An 11,682-nucleotide genomic window follows, 5' to 3' on the forward strand; every position below is an offset into this window, starting at 1 on the left:
CTGCCCTCACCGCCCGCGTTGCTCAAACGGCTCCCGTCGGCGGGCCACCTCGTCGTTCCCCGTCTCCTTCCACCAACGCCGCAACCAGCCCGGCGGGGAACGAGCAGCAAGCGTCCTCGCTGCACCCGTCGGTGCGGCAGGACGGCCGCACCGCCATTCCATCGCTGACCCCGGCCGGCTCCTCGTCCCATGCACGTCGCGCTCCCATGGACGCGCAGGCCGTGCTCCTCATGGCGAACGACCTCCTGCGCTACCGCCCGGTCGACGACCTCTACGAGGACTGGCTCGACCGCGTCACCGAGCTCGTCCGCGCCGCAGGAGGCTCCCCGGCGCCGTCCCTCTCTCTGCCACGCCCTCCGCCAGCCATGGGCGACGTGGCTCATGGATCGCCTCCACCACCTCTGTCCCAAGACGGTGCCTTGGCACCAAGGCGCGCGGCCCCACGGTGCGATCCACCATGCCCGATGCCCGCGCGTGAAGAGAGAAGCTGCCAAGAAATTCCTCGGCCGCGAGAAGCTGCACCCGCGCTCCCCACGCCACCTCGCCAAGACTGTGCGCTACCTGCGGTGGTGGCACGCGGGCCTCGTCAAGACCAAGCTCCACCTCCGAGACGGCCCCCGGCAACCACGGCCGGCTGCCGCGCCTTCACCCCCGAGCTACGTAGCGTCGCCTGGCCGGGCAAGTTCAAGTCGGATCTGCCTCCTCGCTACGGCGGCACCCTCGACCCCGCAGAGTTCTTGCAGCTCTATGAGCTGAGCATCAAGGCAGCCAACGGCGACGAGAAAGTCATGGCGAACTGGTTCCCAATGGCGCTCAAGGACGGCGCCCGTTCGTGGCTCCTGAACCTGCCTCATGGCTCGATCTCCTCCTGGGACGAGATGCGCGACCGCTTTGTCGCCAACTTCCAGGGAACTCGTGACCGCCGCCGGCCGCGGGTGACCTGCGCCGCATCAAGCAACAACCAGGAGAGACCCTCCAGAAGTACATCCAGCGCTTCAACAACACCCGCCTCAAGATCCCGAAGGTCACGGATGAGGCCATCATCTTCGCGTTCTCTGACGGCGTCCGCGACATCAAGATGAAGGAGGAGCTTGCTATCCACGAGGAGTTGTGCACATCTCAGGAGCTGTTCAACCTGGCGACCAAGTGCGCAAGGGCTGAGGAGGGGCGCCTCTCCCTCCTTGAGCTACCAGCTGCGGGCGCAGAGGAGAAGAAGGCCAAGGCCAAGGACGTGAAGCGCAAGGAAGCAGCCGCGCTCGCAGCGGAGCCGGACACCAAGCGAGGCAGAGACCTGCCCGAGTCATCCAAGAGCAACCGACCATTTTGCGCCTTCCACAACTTGAACACCCACAACACCAACGACTGTCAAGAACTCAGAGCCATTCGCGAGGGACGCTTCGGTCAATGCCCCGAGCGCAGCGACCGGGGCTACGGCCGAGGAGGAGGACGTGGAGGCGGACGCTGGGACGACCGTGGCCCGCGCTAGGAGTGGCGCGACCATCCTCGTGAGGACCACTGGTAGGATCATCCTCGCAAGGGCGCCTGGAGAGACCAGCCTCGTGAGGATCGTCCTCAGGGTAACGCCGGTCTTCCTCCGCTGCCGCCACCACCAAGAAGGAACGACGACCACCATCAAGACGAGGGGGCTGGGGGCTTCCAAGAGTTGCGTGCTATCGCTTGCATCTTGGGCGGAGCCCAGGCCCCAGCCTCGCAGCGCATCTTCAAGCAGTTTGCTCATGAAGTGAACGCAGTCCTCCCCAAGCTCGAGGCCACGCGCCTGCTCAGGTGGTCCCGGTGTGCCATCACCTTCAACTCGGCAGATCAGCTCAAGTGCGCAGCCACCGCTGGCGCCCTCCCGATGCTTTGTTCACCAGTCATCAGCAACGTGCAAGTCACCAAGACCCTCATCGACGGCGGCACAGGGCTCAACGTCCTGTCCGTCGACACGTTCAACAACCTTCAAGTGCCCTATGACCAACTTCAGCCTACCAAGCCTTTCTCAGGAGTGACCGACGGTTCCACTACACCGATAGGGCAAGTCCGCCTCCCTGTCACCTTCGGGGAACACAAGAACTACCGCACCGAGCTCATCGACTTCGACGTCGCGCACATCTGCTTGCCATACAACGCCATCCTTGGGTATCCGGCGCTGGCCAAGTTCATGGCCGTCACCCACCACGGCTACAACGTCCTCAAGATGCCGGGAAGCGGCGGAATCATCACAGTCCCATGTGAAGAGAGAGATGCGGTGTTCTCCCTCGAGCGCGCCTTCCAAGCTGCAGCAATCGACGACCCCGACAGCAAAAGTGAAGGCCCTCCGGAGGCCATCCCCAAGAAGAAGCAGTTGCGCCGTGCCGGACCTCAGGAGGATGGCGTCGCGGCTGGAACCTCATCAGGATCAGCGCCCGCTCCAGGGGAGCCTCCCTCCATCGCATAGGAAGGCGCGCCCAACGCCCTCCTCGGGCAGGGCTCGGGGGCTCTCTTCTGGAGGGCCTCAGACCTTGCCAACATCTCGAGGGAGGCGCTTGTGCACCACTTGGAGGCGTGCTTCGCGACATGTTTCTCTTAGGAGAACACAGGGCAAGGAGCGTCCGCCACTCAGGAGTTCATCACCAAGACCACTTAGGAACTGCAAGACGCAAGGTCCATGCACGGCGACCGCCGCTCACGAGGCGCAGCTCCCCAACTAGGCGAGGATGCCGGGCTGCGCGTCTGCATCAACATACCAAGGCTCAACAGGGCCGCATCTCAGGAGCTTTTCTGGCCTTCGCACGTGGGCCGCTGCGAGGGTCCACCGCACACCTACGTTCGCATGCCTTTCGGCCTGCTGAGCGCGTCATCAGCCTATCAGCGCAACCTGCGGCGTGTTCTGGCAGCTCAGGAGGCCAGGCACCACGCCGTCCTGGCGGAGATGGAGACGGTCCTCAAGGAACCACCCGAGCCCCCAGAGCCTCCCGAGGCTCAGGGCCCCGGTGGCTCATGAGGAGCTACCCCTTCGCGGCATGCCTTCCGCTGTACCAACTCTCCTTCGTTGACAGAACCAGGTGACATTTTCCAAGTTCGTTCAGCTGGGAGCGCCCCTCGGGCTGCATTATTCCCAGGCCGCGTGGGTCCGTCCCTGTGGCATGTATCCCTTTTGCTTATGTCCTCAGTTTACCCTGTTGGGGGCGCCCCTCGGGCTGCATCATCCCCAAGCCGCTCGGGCCTGACCCAGTGGCATGTATCTTTCTGCATTTACCTAAGCTGGTTTGCCTTCCATGCTTAATCTGCCTATGATTAGCACCTACTCGATTGCCACCCGCTGCGGGTACGTCCCTTCATCATGCAATTCACTTGCGCGTTAAAAGGGGGGCTCCTGAGCATCGCGACTCAGGAGCTCTTACTGGCTCTCCAGCCCTCACCCCCTGGCCTTGACCACGACATCACGAGCTGGCATACCAGTGGCGGCTGAGCTCCCTCGAGGGCCGAGACCTGAGGACGTAGAGCACTTGCACCTAACCGTCTCGCAGGAACTCACAGCTGTCAAAGACCCAAGACCAGGCGCAACCCGCCTTGAGGTAGGGCCTCGTGAGTCCCGCTCTGGCTCACGAGTGCCCAGATACACCTCACAGCCCTGCCGTGCAAGCCACGTGTCAGGGCGGGGCCGTACACGCCCCGGGGGATCCTCCCGGAGGGCCCCCCCTCCCACACACAAGTGGAAGCACCATGCTCCGCGCTGGCCGTTGACACTGCCAAGGAGCGGCTATGCCCGTGCACAAGCGGAAGCACTATGCTCTGTGCTGGTGATAAACAACTAAGGGCGGCTTCATGGTCATACCAACCTCAGGGAGCCCCAGAGCTCAGCGTCCGGCCTCACCGCAACGCCTCCCCTCGGGAGAGCCGCGCGAGGGGGCTGGACACGGGGGCTGCGATCGGGTCACGCCCAAGCGCACGCCACCCAACCAGGTCTCCCGGACCTGGTCGTCGCACGCCCCTCCCGAGGCCTCGGCGAGGGCAGGTATGGAAATTGTTTGCGCGTCAAGGGGGACTCCTGAGCATCGCGACTCAGGAGCCTAACTGGTCACGTAGCCCCTCACTCCTTGGTCCGTCCTGGTCTCCGGTCGGCCCAATGGCGGTTGAGGTATGCGCGGGGCCGGGCTCTACCGACGTAGAACATTAATCTATCCTCGCGTACTCTCCCTATAAGCTGTTTGCACGTCAAGGGGGACTCCTGAGCATCGCGACTTAGGAGCCTAACTGGTCACGTAGCCCCTCACTCCTTGGTCCGTCCTGGTCTCCGGTCGGCCCAATGGTGGTCGAGGTATGCGCGGGGCCGGGCTCTGCTGACGCAGAACACAAAGCAAATAGGAAGAAAATCGCAAAATCTCGAAGCAAATATTACAAAACATATTGTCCTCACAATACCGAATGAAAAGTTTAACGCCTCCACGAGGCCTGGTGCATATTACAGGAACAGGAAAGTAGCCGCGAGTCACCCCTGGACACCGCCACCACCTGCAGAAGATGCTCCTCCCCGAGTAACGTCGCCTTCACCTGCACCACCAGCCGCAGGATCGGCGGCATCGCCGGACAAGGGTGCGGAGACAAAGCCGCAGAACTTCTTCAGCAAGGCCTCCACCCGACGTTGCACAACTACGGCGGCGGCTGCGCAGTGATCATCAGCCACAGGCTCCAGCAGCTCGTCAAGACAAGTGCTGGGGTCGCGAAGGTGCAGATGACTGAAGACACGAGTCAATGCAGCTGAAGACAGGACGCGAGCCTCTGCCTCTGCCATGGGACCGATACCGTCCACGACTTCCTCGAGCGCCTTCACCAAGAGGGGAAGCAGCAGGGCAGGGCCGTCCTCATCAGTGGTCAGCCGCCTCTCCAAGCCGTGCTCATAGAGCGTCTTCAGTGCCACGCGAGACCTCTCCTCGAGATCGGCAAAGGCCACGCGGTCCTCAGCCAGGACCCGCGCCTTGGCATCAAGATCGGCCTCCCTCGCCTTCACCTTCCGCTCCAGCTCTTCTAGCCGGCCGCGCTCGGTGGCCTGCGTCTTCCCCAACTCCCCCAGCTCAGCGTCACGGTTCTTGACGGCGTCCTCCCGGGCCTTCATCTCCTCCTCCTTTAGCTGGCGGCCGCGTGCTTCTTCGGCGTACTTGTCGCGCAGGCTCTTCAGCTCGTCCTCCAGCTCTTGGCAGCGGTCGCGGGCGGCCTTGGCGTCCTTCAGTGCCACCTCACAATCGGCTGCAGCATTGGCAGTGCTCTGTTTCTCCTTCTCGGAAGACGCTGCAGCCTGACTCAGCGTTGTGTGAACCGCCAAGTCGGAGTGAAGCCAGCCAGAGGCCAGCTCCAGGCGCCCGGCCACCAGGCGCGGGTCCGCGCTCAGAAGATCTGCCTGCAACTGGGTCATCTCCAAAAGAGCGCGCTCCAGGACAGCAGTAGAGGCAGAAGAACCTGGGAGTGGAGGTGCAGCAGTGGGAGGAGACGACGCCATCACCAGGGCCTGGGAGACTGCGGGTTCCGGAGCAGCTGGGACCTCTTCAACCGGGCCAGACGCCGGCACTTCCGGAGCCAGCGGGGCCATGGGGGCTGACTCCTCCCGGCGATGCTCCTCTTGGCCTCGCGAAGACGACCGGGCTGGGGAGGTGCGGGCGCTGGCATCTCCTTTCTCAGCAGAAGGGGGCGCGGCTGCCGTACCCTCTTTCCTCTTCTTCGCCGCAGACAGCGGCCTGGACAACCAAAGACGAGAGTCAGGAAGCAGCAACATGAGAAAAAGCAAGACGGAGATCGAGCACTTATTGATCCACCGCGACGTATTCCACCTTCCGCTTGGGGAGCTTGAAGCCTGAAAGCCTCGGAGCCTGGGGAGTAGGCGCGCGGGCTCTGGGGGCAGAAGATGGCGCGGCAGAGGGACCGGAGGCAGCATCCTGAGGAACCAGTGACGACCTACCCTTTGTGGGGATGAGGGGGTGCTCCCTCTCCTCCCGGCGAGCGTCGGTCTCGGCATCGTCTGGCAGGGCGCGGAGGATCTCGGCCTTGCTTAGAGGAGGAGTCTCCCCCACCTCTTCAAGAGTCTTCTTCGAGTCCACCTCCTCTTCCTCCTCCCCACGGGACTCGTCAAAAGATACCTCCACCGGCTTCGGCGCCGTCGGGGCTCCGGAGAGCGCATGCGGCACCAGCCTGCGTGCATCGAAGGTCGGCCTGGAAACCATGAATGGCTCCCAGTCCTTGCAGAGGAACAAAGGAGTGAAAGCGCTCCGCGGGTCCCCTTGGTTGTCCCCAACCAAGAGGCGCAGAACAGCAGCCAGTTCGTCGCCAGGCAGGGCCCCTGGCCTCAGGCGGGTCTTTTCTTCTTCATCTCCGAGCTTCCACAAGGGGCGTGCACGCGCCTGAAGCGGGGCGACGCGCAACATCAAGAACTCCCTCAGGAGCGTGGCCCCTGTGACCTTCGCCGCCTTCGTGTTGCCCGGCTTCAGGTCGGTCTGCATCTGTGCAACACCGGCGATGCCCGCTCATCGGCAAGCTCTGCGCGGGGCCACCCCTTGTCAAACTGGGGCGCCTCCGTTGGCAATACCAAGTGTGGGTGGACACACTTAGCATCCATCATGACCCATTTGGCCCGAATGTTGTTGGCCCTCTTCACGTTGCTCGAGATTGAGTTGGATTTGCCGGATGCGACGAAATTGGTGCACCCGGAGACGTGTCCGTCGCTGACGCGAAGGAAGAAGAAGTGGCGTAGGAGCACCACGGATGGCATCATGCCCAGGTACGCCTCGCAGTAGTAGGCGAAGATGGACAGAAGGAGGATAGAGTTGGGATGGAGATGCAACGCCTGCAGCCCATAGTGGTCGAAGACCTCATAAAAGAAATCGGAGAAGGGGGGAACCAACCCGGCGACAATGCTGCTCAAGAAGAAGGGGAAGAACGTGCTTCCCTCAGGCTCCGGCACGTCGGAGGCAAGCCGGAGCTCCGTCTTCCCCTATTCGTTGCTCTCCCCCGCCGTCAGCAGGCGCGCGGAGGCGAGGCTCTTTTCTGTGACGGTGGGTGCTTCAAGAGCTGGCTCGTACCAAGCCGGCACCGAGGAGGATTGGACCTTGCGCGGCGCCATCTGTTGCGGATGCGGAGCGAAATCAGAGTAGATCTGGAGGTCTCGGCAGCAAGGAGCGAGAAAGGGGATCTGAGGCTAGGCGAAGGGGAGCAGTGAAGGCATATGCTGCCTGTGCCAGCCTTTTGTCAAGTCGAGCAGTTGCGGAGGCCGCGTGGGGAAGCGGAGACGCCCACGTCCAATCAACCGCCATGCGTCAACCGAGGCCGCAGGCTTTTAGGGCCCACGGCGCTCCGTACTTGACCTTTGGCTTCGCCTCGAAGCCAAGCCCGAGCGCACCTTGGGCCCGGGGGCTACTGTCGGCGTTCTGGGAACGGGGGTCCCCAGACTTGCTTGCCTGCGGCCCACGGCGTGGCTATGCTTGCGGGCCTGTACGGCCCATCTTCATCAACAAGGCTTTCAAGACCCTCGCGAGGGGCCAAGCCTTGCGAGGCGGGCGATGCAAGACCTCCTCAGGAGCGGCCTCACCAGGCTGCCTCGCGAGGAGCAGAGATATCAAGGCGGGGCAAACCTCGCGAGGCTCTCGTGACGTGAGCCATGACGATCGACACCAGGCGGGCGCCAGCGCGCGCAGCGTCCTTGTTTCCTCTTTGGTGCCAAGGGGGCAAGCACAGGCGCGGAGTACCGAGGCATCAGGCAAAGGTTTCCATAACCGTGCAACGAGACCAAGACCAGCAGGCCAGCAGGACGGAGGTCACCGTGGAGCCCAAGACGGCGTCACCGCCAGGGCCTTTTGCAGGCGAAGACCACTTTTGTCAGGATAGCTTGTACTAGCTGTCCCCTTTCAAATTGGCCGCCGTTGTTGGCTCCCTTCCTGCTCAATATTTGGGAAGAGGACCAGGGCCTATATAAGTAGAACTAGCCACCACCGTAGAGGCTTCTCATCTTGGATCGGATAGCTCATCGAATCCTCACCCACAAGTTCGTAGAGCACAAGAACACCTCAACCTCAGGAGTCTGTTCTTCCCCTTGTACTGTTCCTCATCAGCCCAAGAGGCAATCCACCAGCACACACTGGAGTAGGGTATTACACCACAACGGTGGCCCGAACCAGTATAAACCTCGTGTCTTTCTGTGTTGCAAGTACGTCGAGTTCGTCCGCGAGATCTTAGCGAGCTAGGGCGTAGATCGGTAGGGGGGAAAGACTTCGCGCGCACCCCAGAGTTCGAACCTTAAGGGTTTTGCCGGAACCCCAGATCCGACAGATCCTTTTGAGGAATCTGATCCACGTGAGGAGTTTGGTCCGTATGAGGACTTGGATCCATATGAAGAATTTGGTCTATATGAAGAATTTGATCTAGGGTTCTTTTTCTTCATAGGTGGTGTCATGATGACATTCACTTGAAGATTTTCAAGACACCTTTTGGGAACCCAGATTTTCTTCATAGGGGAACCATTCCTGCAGTTAGTGCCAACATATCTAGCAAATACTTCACCATTTTGATTTTTGAACAGTTTATAATTGGAGTCAAATGACTCATTAGAAGAATGAGGAGATTCACATGTAAAGCCAGATAGATTAGATGGATCTACTGGAGGTCCCTTTGCAGCAACCCATGAGGTTTTGGGGTACTACTCAGGCTTCCAATATGTTCCATCAGCATTGATTTTCCTCTCAAAGGCAATACCCTCTTTCCTAGGGTTCCTGTTGAGGATTTACTTTTTAAGCACATCACAAAGAGTCTGATTCCCTTTGAGGCTTTTGTACATGCCTGTCATGTACAATTCCTTCAGCCCTGCATCATCAGTGATACTAGCAATGTCCTCATATGAGGAATTAGTGATAGCAGAGACAGGTGAAGAATTTGTAGCATTAGAAGCATTTGAACATTCAGGTGAAGAATTAGCAGATTCACGTTCAATGCACTTCAAACATGGAGGAACAAATTATTCCCGAGTAGCACTGATATGTTGAGCAAGTAATGAATCGCGCTCCTTCTGAAGATCTTCATAACTTACCCTTAGCTTTTCAAGATCTTGCTTTCTTTGAAGAAATTCATAAGAAAATTTCTCATGATCAGATAAGAGAGTGTTATGATAACCTTGAAGGTTGTCAAACCTAGACTGAAGTCTCTGAAGATTTTCAGCCTAAGCTTTCGACTGATCCATTTCTTCACCCAACATATCATCGCTCTTATTTAGCATGTATTGAACTTTTTCCAAAGCTCTTTGTTGTTTAGTGGCAAGGGAAGCAAGTTTGACATAGCTAGGTCCAAATTCATCACCAGATTCATCATCACTGGATTCAGATAGATAGCATTCAGTTACCTTTGCACCTTTTGCCATAAGGCATGGTGTAGAAGATGATGATTCTGGTTCGAATGTCATCGCTTTGAGAGATTTCTTGAAGTCCTCAAACCAAGGATCATGACGGGTTCGATGACCTTCATAGACCTCAGAGAGACGGTCCCAGATAAGCTTTGCATGATCGACATGCATGATGTTCCTGAACTGATTTTGAGACAGACAGGAGCAGATGACGTCTTTCGCTGTGAGGTTGAGAAGGGTGAACTTGCGAATGTCGTCAGCTTCTGCCATCTTGCACAGATCGGTAATACCAATCTCAGTGACGGTCCACAGCTCATTGTTCATCGCCATGAGACGCTTCTTCATCATGGCCTTCCACTTGGGATACTCGTGACTGTCAATGATGGGGCATGACACGGTCTTCATTCCTGTGGTCGACATAACTAACACTCCAGGCGGTTAAACCAAAATCACACAGATCAAGAGAGTACCTCGCTCTGATACCAATTGAAAGCGTGTTATATCGACTAGAGGGGGGTGAATAGGCGATTTTTATGAATTCTTCACTGAGGAATTTGTGGGTGAGGAAATTCCTGAGTGAAGAACGGCTTGCAGCGGAATAAGTACTCAGATGTAAACATAACAGAACACAAGCATGGTCATCATGAAGAAATGAAGACAAGCATAGAGTACAGAAAGCGTAAACACAGGATGAAGACAATCAGACTGAAGAAATTGAACTGAGGAAATTGAGAAAGTCTTCAAAACAGATATGAACAAGTGCACAACACAGTAATGAGGAAATGGAAGAGTTGAGGAAATAGAACCAGTAGGCTTGGTGAAGACAATGATTTGGTAGACCAGTTCCAACTGCTGTGACAGTTTTACGTCTGGTTGGAGCGGCTAGGTATTTAAACCTGAGGACACACAGTCCCGGACACACAGTACTCACCGTATTCTCCTTGAGCTAAGGTCACACAGACCTCGCCCAATCACTCGTGGTAAGTCTTCAGGTGACTTCCAAACCTTCACAAACTCGGTCACTCGGCAATCCACAATTTCCTCTTGAATGCTCTAGACCATGACGCCTAACCGTCTGGAAGATGCACAGTCTTCAAAGGTAACAAGCGTCGGATCCACGCAGGATCAATCTCTTCAGTGATGCTCAATCACTTTGGGTTTGTAGGTGTTTGGGTTTGGGTTTTCCTCACTTGATGATTTTCGCTCAAAGTCCTCGGAGGATGGGATGCTCTCAAATGACAAGTTTCAGTTTCTCTTGGAGCAGCCAACCAGCTAGTGGTTGTAGGGGGCGGCTATTTATAGCCTAGGGAGCAGCCCAACATGATAAGACATAAATGCCCTTCAATGATATGACCATTAGGTGGGTAGATATTTTGGGATAGCTGACGCGTAGCACAGCAACGGTCGGAGTTTTGAGTATCAAATACCTCAGGGCTATCATGTTCCTCACTGTGTAGGCAATCCGCACTTGCGAATTCCTAACTCCTCAGTCAGAACAAATTCCTCAGAGACCAGAAGAACTTCGTCTCTGTCACTGAAGAAATTGACTGAACTGTATGAGATTTCCAATGGCTTCACTCGAAGGGATTGGTAGGTGTAGGATTTTGAGTTGAGCATCACATGGATATTTTTCCTTAGTATTTCCTCGACCCCCTTTAACAGTACGGTGTTTCCTATGACTCAAGAAAGAGAAAATGAAACTACGAAAACAAAAGTCTTCATGCTTCATGTTCCTCGTATGAATACCAAGTCTTCAGGTCACACCAATTTCTTTAGTTTCAAAGTCTTCAGAAAGTCTTCAGAATACCAAAATCTTCAGTCGAAGATATTCATTTTTAGGGGTCAACTTTCTCTATAAATATCAAACTCCTCATAGACTTATAGACCTGTGTACACTCATAAACATATTAGTCCCTTAACCTATAAGTCTTCAATACACCAAAATCACTAAGGGGCACTAGATGCACTTACAGGGGCCTAGATTGGTTTTCGGTGGCTACAGAGGCGTGCGGCGGCGGAACTTCTGATCTAGGTTAACCCCGAGGGTTTTTGGAATATTTGTGAATTTATAGGGTAAAGAGGGTGTGCGGGAGGCCACCGAGGTGGGAACTGATGTATACTAGACAACCTTCTTCTTGTAGACGTTGTTGGGCCTCCAAGTGCAGAGGTTTGTAGGATAGTAGCAAATTTCCCTCAAGTGGATGACCTAAGGTTTATCAATCCGTTGGAGGCGTAGGATGAAGATAGTCTCTCTCAAGCAACCCTGCAACCAAATAACAAAGAGTCTCTTGTGTCGCCAACACACCTAATACAATGGTAAATTGTAT

Source organism: Triticum aestivum, chromosome 1D, assembly GCF_018294505.1.
Source record: "Triticum aestivum cultivar Chinese Spring chromosome 1D, IWGSC CS RefSeq v2.1, whole genome shotgun sequence".
NCBI classification, from domain to species: Eukaryota; Viridiplantae; Streptophyta; class Magnoliopsida; order Poales; family Poaceae; genus Triticum; species Triticum aestivum.